Genomic DNA, 23449 nt, shown 5'->3' on the forward strand with positions numbered 1-23449 from the left:
AGCCTAATCTTTAATATGATAATGGAAGCTAAACACACCTTTCAACATATAAGTCGAAAGTTCAGCACAATTGAAAACAGATAATCATTCGTACTTATCTGACCTATGTTATCGAAGATTTATATAATAAATGTAATGATGCTTGTGTAGCCTTAAGGCAGAAGATAATCGGAGACTTCGAAGCGACCTTTGTTCACAATTTTTCAGCGACATGCTGCGGATTACCTGTTTCATGTAGGCTAAAACGCATTAAAAATAGCCTATGCATTTTATATTAAGTATCAAATATGTATTAATGTAAATGTGATTTAGTGACACGACTAATCAGTAATAAAATAACGTAAAATCTATTCCTTTTTTATACTCAAAAATCCTATGTTTTGGTTTAAAGGTTTTGGAGACAGACGTCCGACAACTAGACGCGAGTAAGGGTCAGGTTTGGGTTGAGGATTAAGGATTAAAGGTTACTTAGACTTTGGGATTCTGCCAGGGCTCCAACCACCCAAGTGGTGCTCTTTTCCCAAGCATCAAATAAAAACACAAGTCTGTCACGGGGTACACAACGCACATCCACATGCAGGAGAAACTCTTGAAACTATAACTGTAAAAAAAATATATATATATATATAGCCTATATATACACACACGGAGATTTCGGAAGTTTTACCTTTCACTTATTTAGATAAGTTATACGGTAAATCTAAATATGTTCAGTGAGAGGTAAAACTTCCAAAATCTCCGTGTAAACAATGCGTGACGTAGCTACGATAAATCGCAATGGAAGACTTCGATATATCCCAATAATATGTTTAGTGAGAGGTAATACTTCCGAAATCTCCGTGTAAACAATGCGTGACGTAGACGCCCGAGAGATCACTTCCGGCGTATGTTGGACATGGTTCAGTCCGTTAGAAGGGCTCTGGTTCGGTTCAGATGGATTCAGAACATTTCGACAGGGCTGTTAACAAGAGGTAAACACTATATAAATACCGTTCGTTTACTCACACAAACCGCTCGTTTTGTGTCTTAGGCCATCACTGTGTACTTACATTCACGAGTCATTAAATCAAGTTTAATTTTGACTTCTCTGTGCATGCTCTTTGAGGTGGACCCGCTAAACCTGCTTACAACGGTTTGACCGAAAAATGTCAAAATTGAAAATACTGTGGAAACAAAGACACTACATCTTGGATGCCCTTGAGGTAAGCTAAAACATAACAAAAATTAATTTCAAAGTGAATCCCTTAATACCTAAACTGAACAACTATCCAAAAAGCAGTAATTAGGAGTTTATTGAGGGAAAAGTCATAGTTAATTGTATGAATTGGACCCTAATCTAAAGTGTGACCATTATTTATAATTTTTGCATATTTTTAATGTTTTGGTGGCAGGGTAAACAACAGCAACTAATAAATTGCAACTAGTGCAACAAAGGTCTCTGAGACATTGCATTGAGTTGATTCATGTGTAAAAAGCTGCTGTGTGATAGGCCGCACAGCATAATGTTTGTTAAAAAAACCCTTTTGTAAATGCGATTGCTATCCCATGCTTGGTGACTAATGGCACCCGTGTAGACGCTCTCATCTCCCACGGAACTGAGTCAAAAATTAGTGCAGCAGCAAACAGCATCTGACTGTGCGGCGTGAGACCGAGGGCAGACGAGCGCTCTGTGATCTTAATGCCAAGTGCTTGGCCTCATTACTGGGCTTATTGCGGGATCAAGTGCGAGATGATGTTTACTCACGGCTCGAGTGGAGACAACTTGAGTCACAGTCTCACTCTCACCTGGAAGGCTGTTTCTAAAGGCTCTCGGTACAGGAAATGTGTGGCACCTGAGTTCCTTGCGTGAGGAATTTATTCCAGTCAGTGTATTAACAAAGCCTTCAAGGCATCTCTGTAGAAAACATTCTCCTTTTCTCACCACTCTGACTGTGCATACCTGTAATTAGACAGATTGTGATTTTAATACAGCCGAAACCTGTGGGGCCCCATACAGCGCTTTGATGCTTGTTTCACAGTCGTAATTCTCAAGTGCTTAAAAAGGGGAAGGGGAACGATCAAACCCGCTTGGTTAATGAATACGAATTATGACATTATCCCTGGAGTTACATGGTGATGACTTGTGGACTATGTTTGTTCTTCTATTTGTTGTTCTACATGAATGTGTTTTGTGACAGTATGCTCTCCTCACAAACCATGACTAGGCGTAAAAAAAAAATTTGTTTGTTTCCGGTTTCCGACCGACCCTGTCAATTTATGTGCGACCCAAAATTATTTTATGAGCTTGGGGAAGAAATAATAAAAAATAAATAAATACACAAATAAAACTCTGAGGCGAACTATTAATTTACGTTTTTGTACAGCTCCGTCTTTTTATAGCACGCGATGTAAGATGCATCTTGTCCTCCAGCAACAAACGAGGCAGATATCGTTCGTCAAACTGAACTATAATACATATTATACAAGTCTTTTTTTTGTAATTTAGGATATTTTTATTCATATTCGCACACATACAAATACATGCATTCATAGGCATGCACACACCACATACTAATACCTCCATCCGCCTAGTTTTATTAAAAAATCATCCTATCATGATCCAATCATGATCCCAATCCCATCTTCTGCTGTCTAGCACTTCTTTCGCCATGTATTTGTTAGTTTATTTCATTATTTTATGCAACCCAAAACACTCTAACCTGCCGCGGTTCGTATCTCTAGAGCCCGTCTAACTTGTCCGCTTTTCCGGGACAAATGGATTTTTGAAGGACAAGTAAAAGAGAATTTTACTCGCCCTAACGGACAAGTAGCCTGATTAGAACATCAATAACAAACAAAAAAAATAACTAGGGAATCACTAAACCGAGAGAATGATTCTGATTTTATTACATTTATTGCAAGTTGCGATCGATTGTGGATAATAAATGTAGCAGGCCTACTGTCTACTGATTGTAAGGTTGCGCTGTTGACGCTCGGAGAAATCTACACACATGAGCGGAGCACACACACACAGTTAACAACATACTCTGCCTATAAAAAATCTAAGTTTTTATATTTTAACACATGTTAAGCACTAAGCAGCCTCAATTATTTTTCCTCAATACCATCACGATTGAAAAAGTGACATTGATTTCCTACAGTTCAATAAACAGTTAAGATTAAGTCACTTACTGTTTATAAGCAATATTGGGTGTTTTTGTTCCATTTCAGCAGCGAAAATAGTTCCAAAGAAAAGTCACAGCAGAACCACGACGCATCTCACAGGAACTCATCCTGTTTTCATTACTGAATGATTCAGCATTTTGAACGAATCGGTTGAGTCAAGGATTCAATGACCCATTCATAAACGTCAACATCAGTCTCATTTTTGAATGAATCAACCGTTTGAACGAATCGTTTGAATTAATGAATCAATAACTCACTCATTTATACGGCCGCCTGCCGCCACCTATTGGCAGTTTAGTGTTATGTTTATAAGTAGCCTAGTATAATTCTTTCCAATATTTCTTATTTGCACATTTAAATCAATTTCATAACATTATTTTATGAAATTGTAATTTTTCAGTGTAAATGATTTAATTTCATCAGCCCTACCTAGGGTAACAGTATGCTTCATCTTTCATTTTAAATTCCTAAATTTGATCAATAAATTCAATTATTTAGAATAATAAGACACTATAGGGCATTTAATTATATTGGTGGAAGGGATGCCCTTAAAGGTACAGATATTACAATTTGCCTTTTTTAAATATCAAAGCTGATTGAACACTGATGAGAATATTGCTTCAGAATAATAAATAAATAAATTTTAAAAATCCGGACAAGCAACTTTTTTACTCGGACAAATTTAAAAAAAAAAAAAAAAAAAAAAAAAATCCCTACCGACCCATGACCTCAACTGACAACCAACCGGAACCAAACTTTTTTTTTTTTAGGCCCTAACAGGTTTGCTTATTTGGTAACTTCATAACCATATGTTGTACAAACCACAGGAAATAGCAAGCTAGTGTAACTTAGAGGAACCTTAGGACAATATTCATGTGTAAATCAGCTGAATGTCTGTCATGCCTTTTAATTTTTATTTTAAACAATAGATTATTTACTGGAGAATATTTCCATCCAAAATATTCAGTGCACAAAGAAACGCTGCAAAAACCAAATTGACTTAGACTAGTATTGACTTAGACTATATAATACTTATTATACTGTTTTATGTTCTCTAAAATCTTCTATGATTTTATAAAACTTTGAATTTGAAATATGTTATTCAAATGCTGTAATAATACATAATGTCAAGTATTTAGCTTTAATTTGTGGTATTTTCATGCAGAATGTTTTTAAATGCAGTTGTTGCAGAAGTTTTTTTAAGGTTATGAGGGTTATTATCTTAAGGTTATGAGGGTTATCAGATATCTTAATAATAACTTAAAATAAAACAACATATAGAGTAATTACTCTAAAACTGTTTATAAGAAAAATATTGCTTTTAGTGTAATCAATCTGAAGTGAGTTACTAATAAATCTGAGAAAAGAAATTTGTTGTTTTTGGTAAAAGAAAAAAATGTTTTATTAAATGTTGTTGCAACTTTCCTTTACTCAGAAGTCAAATACAACACTGTAAAAGAAATAATTGTATTATTTGTAATCACAAATTTTTTTCTTTTGTCAAATCAACTTAAATCATTTATGTAGTTCAGATAACATAATATTTTTAGTTTCTGATGATTAAATCAATCTCCTCCATCGTATCAACTCAATCTTTCCGTTTTAATTAACTTGTAAGGCAACCAGGTTACTTATTTTTTTTAAGTTAAACCAACAATATTTTTTTACAGTGAATGTGATGTTCTAATTAATATTGGAGGTCATTATATCATACAAATTCTGCTAATTATGACAACGATCATTTCTTTTATAAAACGTTTGATTTTAAAAAGAATGAGTGAAGCACAGCATTTCTTAATATTGTGGCCCTCAAAAGGCCCATGTTGTAGTTAATGATTTTAATTTATCTTGCATTGTTCTTCAAAATATTTGAATATATATAAATAAATACATAATAATAAATGAGTGACTATTTATACTTTTATTTAATACTATAGGGTTCCCAGATTTGCCTTCCGTTCTTGCACATCGGCAGTCCACTTATCATCTTTTAATAGAATAAACTCTGGAACTTAAGAAAAACAACATTGAGGGCATCAATATTAATTTCTGGTCCGGTCAGAAATGTGCTACCCGCAGCTGATGACCAGCCACACCCAGCCAAGCTGGATTTAATTAAATTGACACTGCTGTGCCTTTTCTCTCTATCAGCCGCACAGTTGCTGAGAGATAGACTGCAGGAGCTAATGGCCCTCGGCATGGAACTAAATTAAGTGCTGCAAAGTATTTATTGGGGCCAGTTATGTGGACCTTGTGCTTGATCAAGCACCTTCTCCTGTTGCCAAGGTAATCGGAGTTTGTATATAGAAACATTTCAGAAGAGAAGCTCTAGAGTAGTTGTGAGAAGAGCAAGCAATAATCTGCAGCGTATTATGATCAATAAAACATGAATGTGCCTCATGACTACAGCTCATCTTGCCCACTGAAATTTCATTTTTAGATAGCCTTTCTCTTATAAAGGTCAACATGAGAGGCACATTGCAGACCATGCATATGCATACTTGGCTTACTGTAAATCCAAGTTTCAGAAATGTGTATATACTCAGTCTTGCTCAGTTAACAGTTGTCACAGCTATTGGGTTTCCAACCACAAAATCAATGCAAATTTTTCTTGAGCCCTCAGTCATAAATGAGCATTGACACGCCAAATGCAAAAACAAACAAACCTTTAACATCTTCTCAAAGCCAAATATCATAGGACTCAAACAAGTTTTCTTAAATGTTACTTGTTTCCGAATGTTCAGTGACAGAGATATTCAAAAGTAATGTTGTTTGCAAAATGATACAAATGGAAAGTTTCCTTAACGGTAGCATAACCAAGAAAAAAATACTGTTTTGAATGTTTCAATGTTTTTACGTATAGCTGGGTTGATGATCTGGTACATTATTCACAAAATGCAAAACAAATCTTGCTTTGTGTGTGTATACACAATTCTCTTCAGAAGTTCCAATAATGCAACAAATTAGTAGCTTACTAAGAGCTATATAGCTGATTTATTAATCAACATGACTGCGCACAACCCGTAACCACAAATGTCAGCAACATCATCACTGCCATATTTATACAGCCCAAACACCCACACAAACCATATGCCTTGTGTAGACATGATGAGTTATCAAATCTAAATGAAATATCTTGATCTAACAGCAGCACAGACATGCGTTTTTGTCCCCTAGCTTTCAAGGGCCGACTAGATATGATCTCATTTACTCATAAAATGTAAACCTGGATTTATTTTTCTTGGGCTGGGTCCAAACTCCCACTGTGTATGTTCTTCTTTGAGTCTCTCCAGGAATGTTCCAGAACTCCGCGCTGCTCAGTCACTGCGGCTAACAGCGAAACACGAGTTCTGTGTGAAACACTGCCCGTGGTCACTGCTGCCAATATAGCACATGCCCAAACTATACATTTCATATGGCATACAGCACTGTGATTGCTTTTACCATCATTGCGGAAGTTCAACTAAAGCGGAATTAACGGCAATATTGGAAAAAATACCCATTTTGTTGCTGTAGGTGTCAAAGAAATGTAGACATATTCAAATTACGGCGAGCTAAACATACTCAGTGCGTTTACAATTACGGTATTCCTTTTCATATTCTGTAAAGCCCAATTTCAAGCTTGGCTGGCACCAGTCAATTTTTAATTTTCACTAAATCTGTGGACTAAGCACAGTGAAAACAAGCTAATTTATTTATTTGTTCTGGCTCCACGCTAGCAGTTGAACACTATTTGTTTTAGTTGGTCAAAGAGTAGTCTGTGGCATTGAACTGATACAAGTACATTACCTACATTCCTTCATGGATGTAACCCTAGCAAAATTGCCCGCCTCACTTTAGGAGTCAATGTGTCACCCAAATTACTCTTTCTGCCTCTGGTCAGCATCTAGCCAATCAATTTAGATGACTATTTTGACATGTCACTGTAAATCTGTGAAACCACAGGTTGTATTGAATTGTCAAAGCCAAATATACGTTGGGTACATTAAGGGCTAAGTGGCTGAAAATGATATTTACTGGTTCATGCTCTCTAGATCTAAAAGACATAGTTCAAGCCAGATTTGATCGTGTTTGATTACTCAGCATTTGTCTTAGAACCGCTTCATTTTCAGTCCAGCAGATCATCTTTTAGCAACTGACAAAAAAAAAAAAATATTTTCTGCTTATTCTTTTCTGACATCTTCATTAGTAACATTTTATTTTACCTATAAAAAGTATTGGTAAAGTCTGATTTTAGATCATTTGGTGACGCTTTGTTCATCATGGAAGGTATTCATCATGTAGGCCTAAATTATAATGCATTATATATTTTCATGAATATGTAACCAAAGTTAAAATGCATTAGGATATTTGCAGATTCCTTGTTCTATCTGAACTTGGTTGTTTGTCATGTTTTAATGCATAAAACTTTCTAAAGGTGTAACAATGAAGTATAATACCCCCGGTTTCACAGACAAGTCTTAAGCTAGTCCCATACTAAAATTAATTTTTGAGCTGTTTTTTCTGAAAGCACCAGTAACATTTTTTTTTCTTGGGTATGTTAATAAAAGCTACTTATGCCCTAATTAAACTGAAGGCCTAATCCTGGCTTAATTTAAGCCCTTTCTGTGAAACCAGTCCATACTGTATTATAACTGTGTTACATTTATTCATGAGACCATACAATGTATTATAAAACATTGTATGATCAATGTTTTATAAACAAAAAAGGCTTAATAAAAAAAGAGTCATTGTGAATACTTTTCATACTTTTATAATACATTAAATATAAAGGCTTTAAGTGTTATGATTAATTTTTCAATGGGAATCAAGCCTCCACAATCAAGATATTAATGTTATATAATATTGAAAATGAACACGATAGATATAATTTCCAGATTCAAAAAAGTATTTGTTGTAAATGTTTCTTGTTCAAGAATATATTAAATGAAAACATATTATTTCTAAATTTTTGTAGTGGGGACAGTGAAAATGTTTTTAGGTAAAAATCTGAACTACCGGCCCAAACATATTCAATTATACTCAAGGAAGGAAGATTTATACAAACGAATATTGTCTCAGATTCTGAAAACTAAAATGAAAGAGTAATAGCTTTGAATAATCAGACATCGGTTACTATCTGAAAATCTTTACAAATCACACTGGCTGGAGGTACACCTTTGTGAAAGTGGTTCAAAAGTTTTGTGACTGCAAATGAAAACCAGTAGCAGACATGAACACCACTAACTTCCTCCCTCTGAACGAAGGATGGCTCCATGTCGTCTACTTCTACAGTATGAAGGTTTGCCTATATTGGATCCATGTGTGTCAGCTTTCCCTTGCATTTAAAGCTTTGCTTTTGAAACATGCTGCCACCCAGAGGACATGCACATCTACTTGTACTGCAGAAACGGTTCGGGTGCTTCAAAAATTGAAGCACCCTAACCGATGATGAGATAAACCTGAAAATAAAAAAATAAAAATACGAATTACAAAAACTAAACATTCCTATAATAAACAGATGTTGATCAAAGCATTGACTGAGAGGCACATCGTGAAGTTGTTAAAAAGAAAAACTGTATCCAGAAATAATTTCCATAAAAAGTTAGGAACCAAATATGCAACATATTTCTACATGTTTTATTTGTATACAATTCATATATATATATATATATATACACATATTAACACACATATACTGTATATATAACATTATATAGGCTATATAACAGTATATACACTGTATATATATATATATATATATATATATATATACACACATATTATATATGTATATGTATATATATATATATATATATATATATATTCTATATGTTTATATATATGAAGAGTTCAGATGCAAAAGCCTCTAAATGCCATTTGAAATTTTCTTTTTTAATGATAATTTTTAATCAAACTTGTAAAGTTCAGTAATTTTACTTAAATGGCAATGATAATTACCTATTAATTGTTATTTAAATGAAATTACTGAACTTAAATATAGAAGTTTGATAAAAATCATCATTAAAGAAGAAAATTTCAAATGGCATTTAGAGGTTTATCTGAACTCTTCATATACACATACACTGTAAAAAATGATTTTTTGGTTAAGTTAATACTACTGAAAAAAACCCAATGTAATTTACTTGAAAAAGTTAGTTCAGGCAAGAATTTAAAAAACTAAGTAAATTCCATATCAGTACTTATTTCAAGCGAGTATAAATGAAAGTGTAATATCAACTCAATAAAATTAAGTAAAAATTACTCAACTTTTCTGATACTGGGGTTCCCATCATGCACTGGACCTTGAATAATTAATGAGGTTCATTTTTCACTGGTTTCCAGCTGTATTTACACTGTTTTATCATTGATTTTTGTTTTCAGTTTTAGTAAATTGCTATTTTGTGACATTTCGAGTAAATTTTTTGCTTAAAACGACACATTCAAACACAAAAACGATCCATCAAATGTTACCACCATTGTGTATTGTCTACCAAGTATTGAGGTGTTTGCGTTCACATAAGGCTTAAAGTCTGACATGATGTATATATAAATTACTTAGATGATCTAAGTAAAGCACATACTATAAATGACTAATAAAATTCAAGATAATTGTTTTAGTGAAGTGTAATACAAAGGCAAAGGAAATCGGTATTAATCAACCTTTTACAAGCCGAGTTAAAATTACTTATTTTTTGTAAAGTTTACTTAATTCCACGTTCCAAGTAAATTTAACTTAAAGATTTCTAATTAAAGCTACTGATAAATATGTTTAGGTTTTTACTTGGCAAATCTTTGTAAATTTACTAGCATTTTCTGAGTGAGATCGTTTAGCAAGGTTTTTTCAAGTAAATCCTACTCCAAATTTTTTACAGTGTATTATATATGTTTATATATATATATATGAAGAGTTCAGATGCAAAAGCCTCTAAATGCCATTTGAAATTTTCTTCTTTAATGATGATTTTTGTCAAACTTGTATATTTAAGTTCAGTAATTTCACTTAAATAACAATTAATAGGTAATTATCATTGCCATTTAAGTGAAATCACTGAACTTAAATATACAAGCTTGAAAATTTCAAGAAAATTTCAAATGGCATTTAGAGGCTTTTGCATCTGAACTCTTCATATATATATATATATATATATATATATATAGTTAAACACTATATATATATATATATATATATATATATATATATATATATATATATATATATATATATATATATAACATTCTTGTGAATACATTGACAAAATTAAAGGCATGTTTTCTTCTAAGGTGGAAAGATTGAGTTATGTACCTTTTCATAATCACAATATCATCATTAAAAGACTATAACAACATTACCACAGACATAAAATAAGCTAAATCAGTTTGGAATGGGACTCAAAAAACCCTTACATTTATTAGTAAACAATATATCCAAAACTAGGCATGGCTAATCTCTAGCTTTCGTCATCGTAATGGGAAGAACAGTAATTGGCTACTTTGTTTGACCTACTTCAGAACACAAATATTGTCATTAGTCATAGACCAAATCCTTTAATGACATCCTGTCATTATGCTGAAGCTAATATGCTAATGGTACAAATGAATTATAAAAGAGCAGAGTTGGTTTTCATTAGCTTCAGCTCTTAGCGAATAGCTGGGAAACAATGCTTTAATCTAAACCATCCGTGCTTTCATTTAAACCGTGGAGAAAATGAGTGCCAGCTCAGTTTTGGATAAGGCCATTCCCCGTGAATCGCAGGCAGAGGAGCGCAGTGGGTTTTTGATTTCTGTTATGTTAAGAGTAATTATCAGAATACTCAGAGCCAGCCTGATCATTGCATAAATCACACGGGGGGAAATTTACACAAATAGCCACAACTGTTTTGTCACAGTCAAGCTGTTGAGATGAATTAGGTGTAGCGTGTTTACTTACTAAAAAGGACCTAAATGAAGTTGAGCTGCTGATCAGAAAGGAGCTGTTTGATTGGACTGTGTCCTGCGTCTTGTCTGGCAAACGATCCTAGCCCTGTGGAAACACGACGGTTGGTGTTAAAGAAAACGCTAGTGGTTCACAGCCAGAGTCCTCTTTTTCAACCACCTTTAACCGTATATCTTCACCTGCCGTGTTTGCCTGAGAATAATCGCTGTGCCGTGAGACTGGTGTAAAACTAGTGTTTTAAAATCATGAAAAGGAACAATAAAGAGTAAAGTGACTCGTGAACTGTCAGCAAATAATGACTGCTGGCAACTAAGCGTGACACACTCACACTCATACTGGCATACGTATGGAGTCCAGTGAGTGCCAAGAATAAATTATCTGTCTGTAACTATTTAAAGGCAGTATTATGGTGTGATTTATGCGCAGAAAACTGCATTGTGGGTTCGAACATTTTCCAAGAGCTGCAGCTTGCAGCAATTTAAATTATATGGGGGGAAAACCACCAAAACGACTATTTGACTGTGGTCCCATATTGAAATTGATATATTTATATGGATTAATTTGGCTCAAAGTAGTAGTCATACATTTTTGAATCTATTTAGGGACTTTGAATCTTTTCACAGTAAACATTTCACAAATTCTAGGCATGTGGAGTTCATGGTCCATGGATAGCATAACTGAAACTGAAAAAAAAAATAGCTTTGATTTGTTTTAACAGCATTATTAAGATTATGCTTCTTTAATTAACACTGCAAATGGTTGAATGTTGCATGAAATACAGCATGTGTGCACAGACATCCTAAGGGCCAGATTGTACAAAACATACCATGTGATGTGTGAAGCCTGTGGACTAAATCACATGGCCTATACATAAAGGCCACATTTTCATTAACCGATTATTCACACATTTAACGGTAATGAAGTTTGATATGCTGCATATGATGACTGATAAACTGTCAACAAAGTAAATGGGCTCTCAGTAGATGATGAGTAGCCTTTGTGTTTTACATTTATTTTTCTTAAAGCTAAAAGAAGATTTAAAAATGTGTGACACGTAAAATAGAAAGGCTGTTATTTCTGTTTAACACAGACCCTTTATTGGGTCCATAAAGTGATCTTGACATTCACACTGACCCTGGCCTTGGAAGTGAACTAACTGAAAGTGAATTTTGATCAACTGCATTCCATTGAATATTACTGTAATGTAATATTGATGATGATGAAATTGTATTTTTGGGTACAGTTAGGGGAGTCAAGGTTAACACATTAACACATTGGGATTAATGAGATTAATTAAACATGTTTCGTTATTAATGCCCTTGATCAAAATAAATGGTCTCAGTTCAGCTCGTTTTAAAAGTGCCTGTTTCACGTTTTTTTTCTACATGTTTGTCAAAATCCATGTGAACAGCTCCCAGACCCCTAAAATGAATCATGTGTGAAAACGCTCTCAGCTATCCATTCTCTCATGGATGAGGCCAAAATGTTGGATGAGTTGTTTAGCATCTGCGGTCTCCAGCAGGTTTATATACCAAATGTGATTTCAGTCATTTATTTATTTGTTTGTTTGATCACTTGATCACATGTGGATCACTGTGAATAAGTTTCATCAATAGCATAACAGATCCTGTAGTTATCCAGTGATCTGGTTAAGTAAATGATTGTTGGGGTCTTTTGTTTGGAAAATATTTTTCATTGGGTCATAAGTAGGTTATTATAGAGGATTACATGCAACCCCCCATAAAGTCATTATTCCCAGCCTTGAGCTGGTTGCAGATGTAGCATTTGTGCTTATGAATATACTTCATAGAGAAATGCTGGGAGGTTACAGTTATGGTCATCCACATACTATAATGAGGGTGTCATATTTTCTTTACAACCAAGTTAAAGAACGCAATGGAAATATGCAAGCTTTGTTCTGTGGTAAATTGATAAGTACTGTCTTCAGTGTCAGCCAAGGCCGCAGTAGATTTCCACATTTGCTAGGCATATGTGAGTAATTAGAAATAACTCATTTGGCAGACTGTCTGGTAATAGTGAGGAAATCGGTGTAATGTTTGGCTCACGGACCTCGGGGCCATACAATTACCATTTACAATGTGTTTGTTTTTTATACACAACTGCCATTTGCTGGATATGCCTCATGTGATGGAGGGCTATCTCAATTCATTAGAACAACACCTTTAAATCTCTTTATGCTATGAGGCGATGTGGAAAAATTAGTTGTACAATGATTTAGTTTCAACATGCACTCAATATAATACAGATTTTTTTTCCTCAATTTTTTTTTTATGAATAGAAAATAAAAGAAAGCAGACTAATTTATAGAAGGTTCTCGGATATTAACATTATATCTCATATAATATAATAATAATAATAATATAAAATATATCCTAACAGAAGTAGGCCTAATCTACTGTAAAAAATAATCCTGTAAAATAACGGTAAACTACTGGCAGCTGTGGTTGCCAGCATCATACTCAAAAAATACGGTCTGTTACTGTTTTTATAAAATTAACAGCTACATACCATATTTTCAGCTACAGTATAAAACTTTAATTTAACAGCTATATGCTCTAACACAAAAACAGTAACACACCGTAGTTAGGTATGATGCTGGCAACCACAGCTGCCAGTAGTTTACCGTTTTTTTACAGGATTATTTTTTACAGTGTAGCAAAAGACATTTAGAATTTTTTGCTTGTGAAATTGCCAACTGGTAAACATACTGTATAAGAACAAAAGATGAAATCTTAGTTTTAATTGATTCTAAATTATGTCTGATAGTTGCTTGTTATCTTGAATTGTTAGTTAACGTTTAATTGAAACTTCTAGTTTCATTCACTTTAATTCTCTAATTTAACTTCCACATCCAAAAAAATATAAGGTGGAGAAAAAGACCGGCTTAATTAAGTTGATGAGCAGTAATTAGCATAATTTGAAACCTTTACGGGTATATAATAAATACATGAGTTTAAACTGTATCTTAAAGCAGGAATTACAAGCCATTCACGCAGACCTCCATGACAGACTGACAACAATATAAAACGCTATGATGATGAATGGGTCGTGGTGTCTCTGCAATAAAGTCACATTTGATTTTCATTCCAAAACATGCAGAGGGTGAACTCAGAAAAAAAGACAGCCCCTCATACAGCTAGGAAGATGAGTGTCTGTTAACTGATAACACGACACAGACCAAAACCAAGCAGCGGAATAAAATTAATGAATAACATCTGCCCATGAAAATGACACTCATGTCATGAATAAAGCGTTTGCAAATAAAGCTCATGCCAATGTCCATGGTTGTGGCGGATGAATTCAACTGGTCTTTCACAGACATTCCATTGCAAAACATAATAGCTGTCCAGTTGTGATTAGACTGAACAGATATTGGTTCAAGAGAGACAACAGGCTCACATATTATTTTGGATCTAATTTGCTTTGAGCTCCGCAGGGGCAGTGGGAAAAAAGCGAAAGTGGAGGAGATATATTATCAGAGGCCCTAACTCATCTTAAGGGGAGCTCGAATCTGCCCATTGTCTGAGGAGAGGAGCGAGCCCCACACTGTGGCGCCGTGCATTTGAATTGCTGACATAACAGAAAACTGTCTGGGTCACAGAGTCACCTGGCACCAGTGGTAATGGCCGGCGAGGCAGGGCGATGGGGGGGCGGGCGGTGTTGTATTTGAGGGTGTGCTTCGTACAGCCACTGCCGGGCATCGGGGCCATTATGGCGATGCTGAAATGCTCCCCTTCTCCGTGATGACAGGCCAATCTTCCCCCAACAATACGGTGTAATTTGTGAGGGGACCTCGCTGTGAGAGTGAGGATGGGTAATTAAGGGAATAGAGGACAGTCGGGGACACACACAAGCCAACAGTGATGACAGCCATCAGCTGACTGCTGTATGGAGCCTTGTTATACGCTCCATCATCATGGAACTAAACGCTCCCTTGACCCGGCGATGAGCTCGGAGCGAAGCTCAGTGGCAGTGGAGAGGGGCGGGTGGCTGTGGGGGGGCGTTCGGAGCCGGTTCTTCTCAGGGGAGGGAGAGGAACCAGGGAGAACAGTGCAGGGAGCATTGTACCCCCGCTTTCTCATACGTGGGAAAAGCCTTCGAGTTGAACGACGGGAAGTTATTATGAGGCCTCGTTCAGACCCCCCTCCATTACTGTTACTGCCCAACAAAGCCAGTTCAGTCCCAGAGCCCAGCACTGACATGTTAAGGCTGAGCTCTTGCCACAGTCCTAACTGCTGAATTAGGAACTTTCATTTGGCTATTAAGTCATGAATGGGATCGTCCCTCTGCTGGCTCTTTAAATGTGAGGGCCTTTATGCTTTTAAGGGGAGTTTAGGCTCTTTACTTAGGGGAAAATGATTGGCTCTATTGTGGACAGAGATAATCCCTCTTGTCACTTAACAGCTTAGACTGCAGTCAAAGAAACAGCACAAAAGTCCTATTTAGTGAAAAGGCCACTAATACACAGCTAGCTATCCATTTGTGTACTAAATGGACATTAAGCTGCTTAAGAACAGAATATGATATGACTTTAAGCAGTGAGGGAAGTTATTGAGACTGGTCATGCTGTCAATGTGTCAGTGGTTGTTGCAGTAAATCTAATGTATATTTAAATTGATTAATTTAGCAGATGCTTTCGAGAAGCTAGAGCAGTAGTGAAATACAGAAACCAAAATCAGGTACAATAAAATAAATAGATAACAATTCCTCTGAAATAGCTGTTAATAGTCACAATTCCCTAATAAACTCTTACAAAAAAGATTATTATAATGCAGCCTATCGTGAAATCAGGTTTCTCTCACGTAGCCAACGTCACCTGTCAGCTTCACAGTAGTGAATCCTTCAATCACTCTTGTCAACTTAGTCCATAACAACAACAAAAACGTATCTGGACTTTATCTATTGGTTATTTTGTTGGAAACAGAACACTTTCCCCCATATAATAATAGCTACATTCATTTAGCTACATATACCATAAAAGTTAAAAAGTTTTGAGTAAGAATTTTTTAAATAAATGTTTACTTTTATGCAGCAAGAGTGGATTCAATTGATCAAAAGTGACAGTAACGGCATTTATAATGTTACAAAATATTCCACCAATTAGGGATAAGATATGAGTCATGTGATCACTTCAGTATTTTCCTACTTCCTCCATGGTGATTGTCAAGGCTGGAAACAGGCACATGCAGAATATATAAAGAAAAAAAATTATTTTCACTGTAAAAAATATTTTCAAGATTTGTTATCACAACATATTTTCTTTTGTCAAATCAACTTTTTGATAATTTATTTAGTTGAGATAACTTATTATTTTGAGTTTCTGATGGTTAAATTAATCTACTTCATTGTATTAACTCAATTTTTCCAGTTCAATCAACTTAAAATTTTAAGGCAACCCAGGTTACTTACTTTTTAAAGTTAAACCAACAATATTTTTTTACAGTGTTGAAGTCAAAAAGTAAAAACTTTGACCAATACTATATTTTGTTTAGTGTCTGTTGTATTGCAAATACAATTGTATGACATATTAGATTAAATAGTGGTTTCCAGGGAGTATGTGATACATTTTCCCTCCTGCTAATTTTAAACAACTATGCTAATACAGCTAGCTAAACATTGGCTGACAGAGGAGGGATGAGGTGTAACACTTATTTAAAAAGTGTAAGAATTTTCTTGATTTTAATGTTTTTAAAGAATAACTAGGGCATGGAAAAGAAAGACTGACAGAGGTGTCTCTGCCATGTTTTAAATAAAGTGGTAAGTGTGGAGCAGTTTAACAACTCAAAGTCAAAGAAGTCAAGTTTTTGGGTGAAATGTTCCCAGTTTCTGGGCCCATCAAGCCAGGGTTACCAGCATTATTCATCTGTCAGAACTGTGACTCTGATTAAGAACATAGACACACACTCACACACACATCAACATGTTTTTTTTTGTTAGACTTAAATATGTCCAAAGAAGTTCTTTAATCTAGTATCGCCTAGTAGTAGCCTAGTAATATTAGTATTAAGTTTACTGTTAAGTGAGTTTGTTGAGCCCGATCTCATGAAAGCTCGTATCTATAGCACGAATGTCATTTCTCGTGGCATTTATACGCCAAAAACAGTTTTTGCGTGTATATGGTACATGTTTTTCGCGTGCATATGATACGCACATTTTGGCGTAAAATACGCACGAACTCCCCACCCCCCTCCCCCCTAAACCTACCCCAGGGTCTTTTAGTGCGTAGCATAAGCACGCAAAAACCATTTTTGGCGTATAGATGCCACGAGAAATGACATTCGTGGTATAGATACGCATCTTCATGAGACCGTGTTGGTTTGTTCTAGCAGACAAATTTAAACACACACACACACACACACACACGCTAGTCAAACAGGCATATTCTGTTATTGAGAGAGAGACATTGTTCTTTTATTTCAATACATCTGTTTTTTAACAATATCATATGGCATGGCATCCATTTTTTTACTTTTTTGTCTATTGTTACAACTTATCCCAGCATGTGTTACAACCTACCCCAGTAGTGCGGTAAGTTGTAACAAAGGAACACCATGTATTTAAAATCAACTCACAAGGTCTGTGATATTCTTGTAGAAGGTGCAATTGGATCCATTTAACAAATGTGGCTTTGTATAAAAGCTAAAAAATTCAGTGAGTTACAGGTGCTGAAGCAAAAAGTTTTACAACCATCGCTGATCTCCCTTTTTATTATCGTCTAAGTTATAAATGACAAGGGATGTTACATTCTTTAACTCATTTTGGGCCTTTCATATTCCTTTAATGAGCATGGAGTCTGTTGTGGACCGAGTTCCTCACACTTCAGGTTTAACATCATTTCATTGCTCCCACTGTTACAGAGGCTTCTATCTTTCTCCAGTGCTTCACACCAGAGCAGATACAGTACAAGCCATATGAGTGTGTGTGTCTGAAGCTGCTTGGCACAGTCATGGGTAGACTGTGGCTTCCCCCTCACAGACAGCACACTTTCAACCACACTTCAACCCTCATATTCACCATGAGACCGCTGATCTGCTGACAGATACTTGATTTACAATTTCTTTGCAGATTTTTATTGCAAATGTTAACGTGACACAAACCACTCATGGAAGTCGATTTTGGCATCGGTGGTGATGGCTGTATTAAAGTACTTTAGTTTTTCAAAAGCTTTGGCTTAATGATATGCTTTCCCCAACATTCATTTCTGGATTTTTGGTCCTGTTCTGTAAAAGATGACTTTGCATCAGTCATCAAATCCAGTAGACCTGTGTCTCTTAAAGGGATAGTTCACCCAAAAATAAAACTTCAGTAATCATTTACAAAATTACTTATGCGCTCTTTTTGGGAGAACTCTCTTTTTAACATATAGCTGATAGCATTGCTGAAAAGCTCAAATGCACATTTTGAAAATAAGGACAAACTGGCAAAATAAAGGCAATAATGTAGCTTGTTGTGTGAAGCTGGACAGTAACCGGTGAAAACTCTCTACAATAAAATACAGCCGTGCCTACGGGCTGCCCTGCATTTTAACGTACCCTTAATTAGGCTCTTTTAAAATGCCTAATTATACATTTATTGTACTTCGCAAACACACAGACGCACTCACACACACAAACACACCTTCCCAGCCACAAACACATGCATAAACATATGGTAACGCTTAAATCCATTTAATAGCTATTTACTGTGATCTGTACTTTTTATTTAAACACATTTTCCACTCTGCAAATGCATTTTTTTTTTTCATAAAACCACTTTTTTTTCTTGCTTTGAATTACATTATTATTATGCCAGCACTTAGAACATTAGCTGTTACATCTGCGTGTGAAGTGATGCACTTGTGTATTGGAAAAAGTCAAACAACAATTACCTCCGTAAGGCTGGAAGAAGCTGATGTCAGGCTATCAGCCCCTGCTCTCCTTAGCAACACTGGGCCGCCCTGATAATAATAAACGAGACTCTCGCAACAAAGAAAAAAAACAGGCTCTTTGGCAGAGCGTGAATCATGCAGTTTTAATAAACAGTCATGAGAGCTGGCCAGGCTAAACCTTTGAGGTCAGCGGTAGTTCTGCCATCTACAGAGAGTCTCAATCGCTGCGTACTGAAGGCCTTCAAAAATGAAACCCGACTCCACGGCAGCACAACGGGACATGTGTTCACTCTTACTCTAATGTGAAAATGGACACTCATACATTCAGCTGTGACCTGTTTTATGGTTTTACACAGTCATAGAGCCCTATAACCTCTAATGGGACACAAACCTGTGCCACAGAGCCATAACACTCCACCAGCTGTTTCACAGGGAGAGTAATGGCGCGAATCTTTAAAAACTTTAAAATAATATTACACTGCGCATGAGGAAGAAGAAACAACGATGACCCAAAACAGACACTTTACACGCACTCCAACCATTAAAATTGTGATTTTTTTATAGCCATCTGACATAATAAATAACTACAAATTTAGCATATTGCATCACATTTTATTAAATAATGCGTGTAATGTTTTCTTATCATAAGGGAAAAAAAAGATGTATAAACAAGCACACTACAAATCACTTTAAAATGAGCTCATAAAGACCCAGTAAATAATGTTTTGTTTAAAAGTATGACAGATACAACTTCAGGAGGCCTAAAATGGCCCATTAAGCATTTGGTGCTTTGTACTTTGGCAGGAGAATAACAGCTGGCAGGCTGGGCACTCCTCATTTGGCAGTTAAAGAGGGAAGAATTTGTTTTTTTTTTAAGGTAATTACTCAATTCAGAACTGACATATACCTAATTGATATGGAATATGAACCTGCTTGTTAAATATACTTTGGTATTGCAATCAATCTAATGAAAGCAGATAATAAAAATAAGCTTCATACTAGATTTACATGTGAAGGAACTGAAATATTTTCATTATACTTTGCCCCACGGTATATTAAAATATAAGTAAGTTAGGGTGTTCCATCATTCATTTGAATTAATATTGCAGTAATATATGGCAAAAAAAATGAGTGATTGTGTCCTACTTTTCTCAACAGCACCTTAAAAAAATGACACAGCTCCTGCATGACATATACTCCACCCATTATTCCCAGATGCTGTTGAAGAAGTGATCCGTGAGTACAATTATCACACATCTTGTCCTTGAAATGGAGGAATGTGAATTGTGCGGCTCTAATCTCTTACTGATACATTCAAACTATGTCTTTCTGGCTAAAAGAAATGCGCAAGGTTTGAGAGCACCATTTTTCATCTTTTTCCCGATTAACTGGAGTTTTCCAGGAATCGAATGACAGACATTAGCACGTTTTATATTTATGCTTTTTGTCCTTTGGCTGCTCCTTTGCTTACATGTAAACTCCTGATCTTGTCAAGTGAACTAGGAAATCTGTGGGAAGTTTGTTAAAAAAAAAAATGGAAGTGTTACACAGGTGATTTGTTTTTCAGTAGGCTATGTTGTCAGGAATTAATGTACTATTAATGATGTCTAATTAATTGCTAAATTTAATTAAAATCGCATTATCTAAAATAGATGGGGATTGAGGACTAGAAATCCAAGTTTACATACATTTCATTAATGCAACGCTGTTTACTTGAAAGGCCAAGAAAGGAGCTCAAAGTATCCATTGCGAATAAATAGAACAATTCTATATTTTTAAAAATGTGTTGTTGTTGTTTTTAACTTTGTAACATCTAAAGTTACCGGGTTAATTCATAAATTCAGAATTATTTCATTTGGGTTACAATAGTGGAAGTCATTTCTATGGGTCAGATTAGGTAGAAATAGCTTCTAAAGTTTTTCACTTTTACAGTGAACAACAGCAATAGTTCAGAAAAAATGGCCACTCCGTGCATCTCAGTTCTTTTCACAGAACACAACTATGGGGAGGTGGTGCATGAAGCCAGCGTGGTGGAACACATGGCCAGCGCTCAGTCAGGTGAAAGTGTCTCCCCCATGCTGGCGTCTGAAATACCCGTCTCCAGGTCCCACTGTGGCCCCTGCCTGCCAGCTGGAGCCCCCTGACCTCTCTAATGCAGCCAGGCCCCGAGTGCCGTCACTGAGCAGGACACAGAAATGAATGAACGGGTTAACCAGGACCCCCTGAAGCCTGCTGGTGTTAGTTCACAATGTAAACACTAATCTAATATTAGATGGAATTGGAATCTAATATGATCTGACAAGGAAAAGAGTATTATCTGATAAAAATCATACTTGAGCGCTATTGCACAAATATTGTAGATACAAATCATTAAAACGCACATTTTCTGATCTTGGACCATTTTCTCAATTAAAGGGTCTATCAATAATATATTTTTCAATATCAAAGAAGTGGTACACTCTAAAAAATGCTGGGTTGTTTCAACCCAAATTTGGGTCAAATATGGACAAACCCAAATGTTGGGTTAAAAATCCAATTTAAAGTTTTAACCCAACCTCAACTTTCACTTTCAACTGTAAATTTTTTAATTACATTTTTAACCCAACATTTGAGTTTGCCCATATTTGACACAAATTTGCGTTGAAACAACCCAGCATTTTTTAGAGTGTAACCTGCGAGTCATTTCTACATGATCTAACTCTTAAAATTCCACTTTGTTGGTGTAACTTAATGTAAAGATGATTCAGTGAATAAATATTAAAATTAAATTAGTCAAGGTAAAATGGTAATTTATAATTAGGTACTATAAGTTTATAATTAGTAATAATAATTTAGATGTTGACATGAAGCACATTTTTAAGGTTAACACAGTGGAAGACAAAAGTAATTTTTTTCAATCTAAAATCAGCAAAAGCATCTGAATAGTTTCTGAATCCTTTGATATATTTCTCCTAAAGAGCAAACAACTAATAAATAGTTTTCTCAAGTTATAGAAACATAACGGTAATGTCTATGACCTGTCGCTGACAAAATTATGGCGCTATTTTAAATCAATTCAGGTTATTCAAAGGAGCCAGAATGGATTGTGCATTGCTGACCCAAAAGCTCAGTGGAGAACGTAAGTCTGAAAAAGCAAGCCTGTAGGCAGACAGTCGTAAATTCCCCCTACATGAAAACCTTTCTTTCCTGTACTGATATCTCTTAGGCACTAAATCTTCACTGCTAACTCGAGGCCATTAGAACCAAACACAGGGATTGCTGACTAATTGATAACGTTACGATTTGAAACATTCTCAGAGGCCCTAATTGAAAACATTAGGGAGGAGGCCTGGAGATGTCTGGGGAACGAGCGGAGGGAATCGAAGGGGGTCTTTGATCTTGGAGCTTGTCTGTCATCCTGTTTTCCTTCAAGGTTTCCTGGTTTGTTTCAGTAGACTGAGGCAGACTCTTGGGGACAGGACGTTAATGGATCACTTAAAAGAGACCTATTCTTTACGAGGAGGCTAAAGCGTTATCAGCTGGGTTAAAGACAGTCATGCCGCAGAGCTGCATTTATGGGGAGAGAGGGGGGCTGGCTGACAGATAACCCTTCTGAGTATTACAGTAGCTTTTTGTTGCAGGGGAGGAACTGCACTTTTCAGGGAGGAAAAATGGGAGAAAATCATTGCAGAGTTCAGGACATTGTTCGAATCAATTTGTCACATTGATGCAAAACTAAGTTTGCAAGTTTCCAGAACGCAAGAGCAGAACGTACTTGTGTGTTAGTCCATCCAAACATTTTACAGAAAAAAATGCCTCAGAAAAAAACTTTTCAAAATAGATGCTAAACATCAGATAAAAGGTTTGCTTAATACAGCTGACAGAATGTTCCAAGAATATTTAATGTGGATTCATTTATATACTGTAGTTTTTTTTTCCCTAAATGACTGCTACAAAGCACTTGATTGATATAACAAATATGTGAACAAAACATTCGTCAATTCTTTCAAAATTGCACCAATTGATAGGAAATGCTCTCAGAACTGTTAACGTTCTGTATAACTATGAGCAGTAACATTAAAAGAACTTTCAACGTTATCAGGATTGACAAACAACCTCAAAACACTGGCATGAATCCATTATTCATAAATTGCTTCTATGGAGAATTATGAGTTAATGAATTAACACCAAATAAAAATTGCCTCAAAGTCATAAGACACAAATCATAATTCTGATATTTCATCACTGTCATTTTCAAAAACATGAAATCTCTGGGTAGGCTTATCATTGAGACATTAACTAATAGAGCACAATTATGAAAGTAAACTGCACCATAGTCAAGAACGTTTGGATTTGATCTTGGACAGTCTAGCCATCTTTACACTTGATCCAAAGCACCAGCAGAAAATAGCTTTTTGTCCCCTTGCAACCGTGCATTTGGATTACAAATGAGGCCTGAATGAGGTGGAATAAATCATTGTCCACTGTTTTTTTGCACTGTG

This window comes from Pimephales promelas, chromosome 11 (assembly GCF_988280905.1).
Source record: "Pimephales promelas chromosome 11, fPimPro1.hap1.1, whole genome shotgun sequence".
NCBI lineage: Eukaryota > Metazoa > Chordata > Actinopteri > Cypriniformes > Leuciscidae > Pimephales > Pimephales promelas.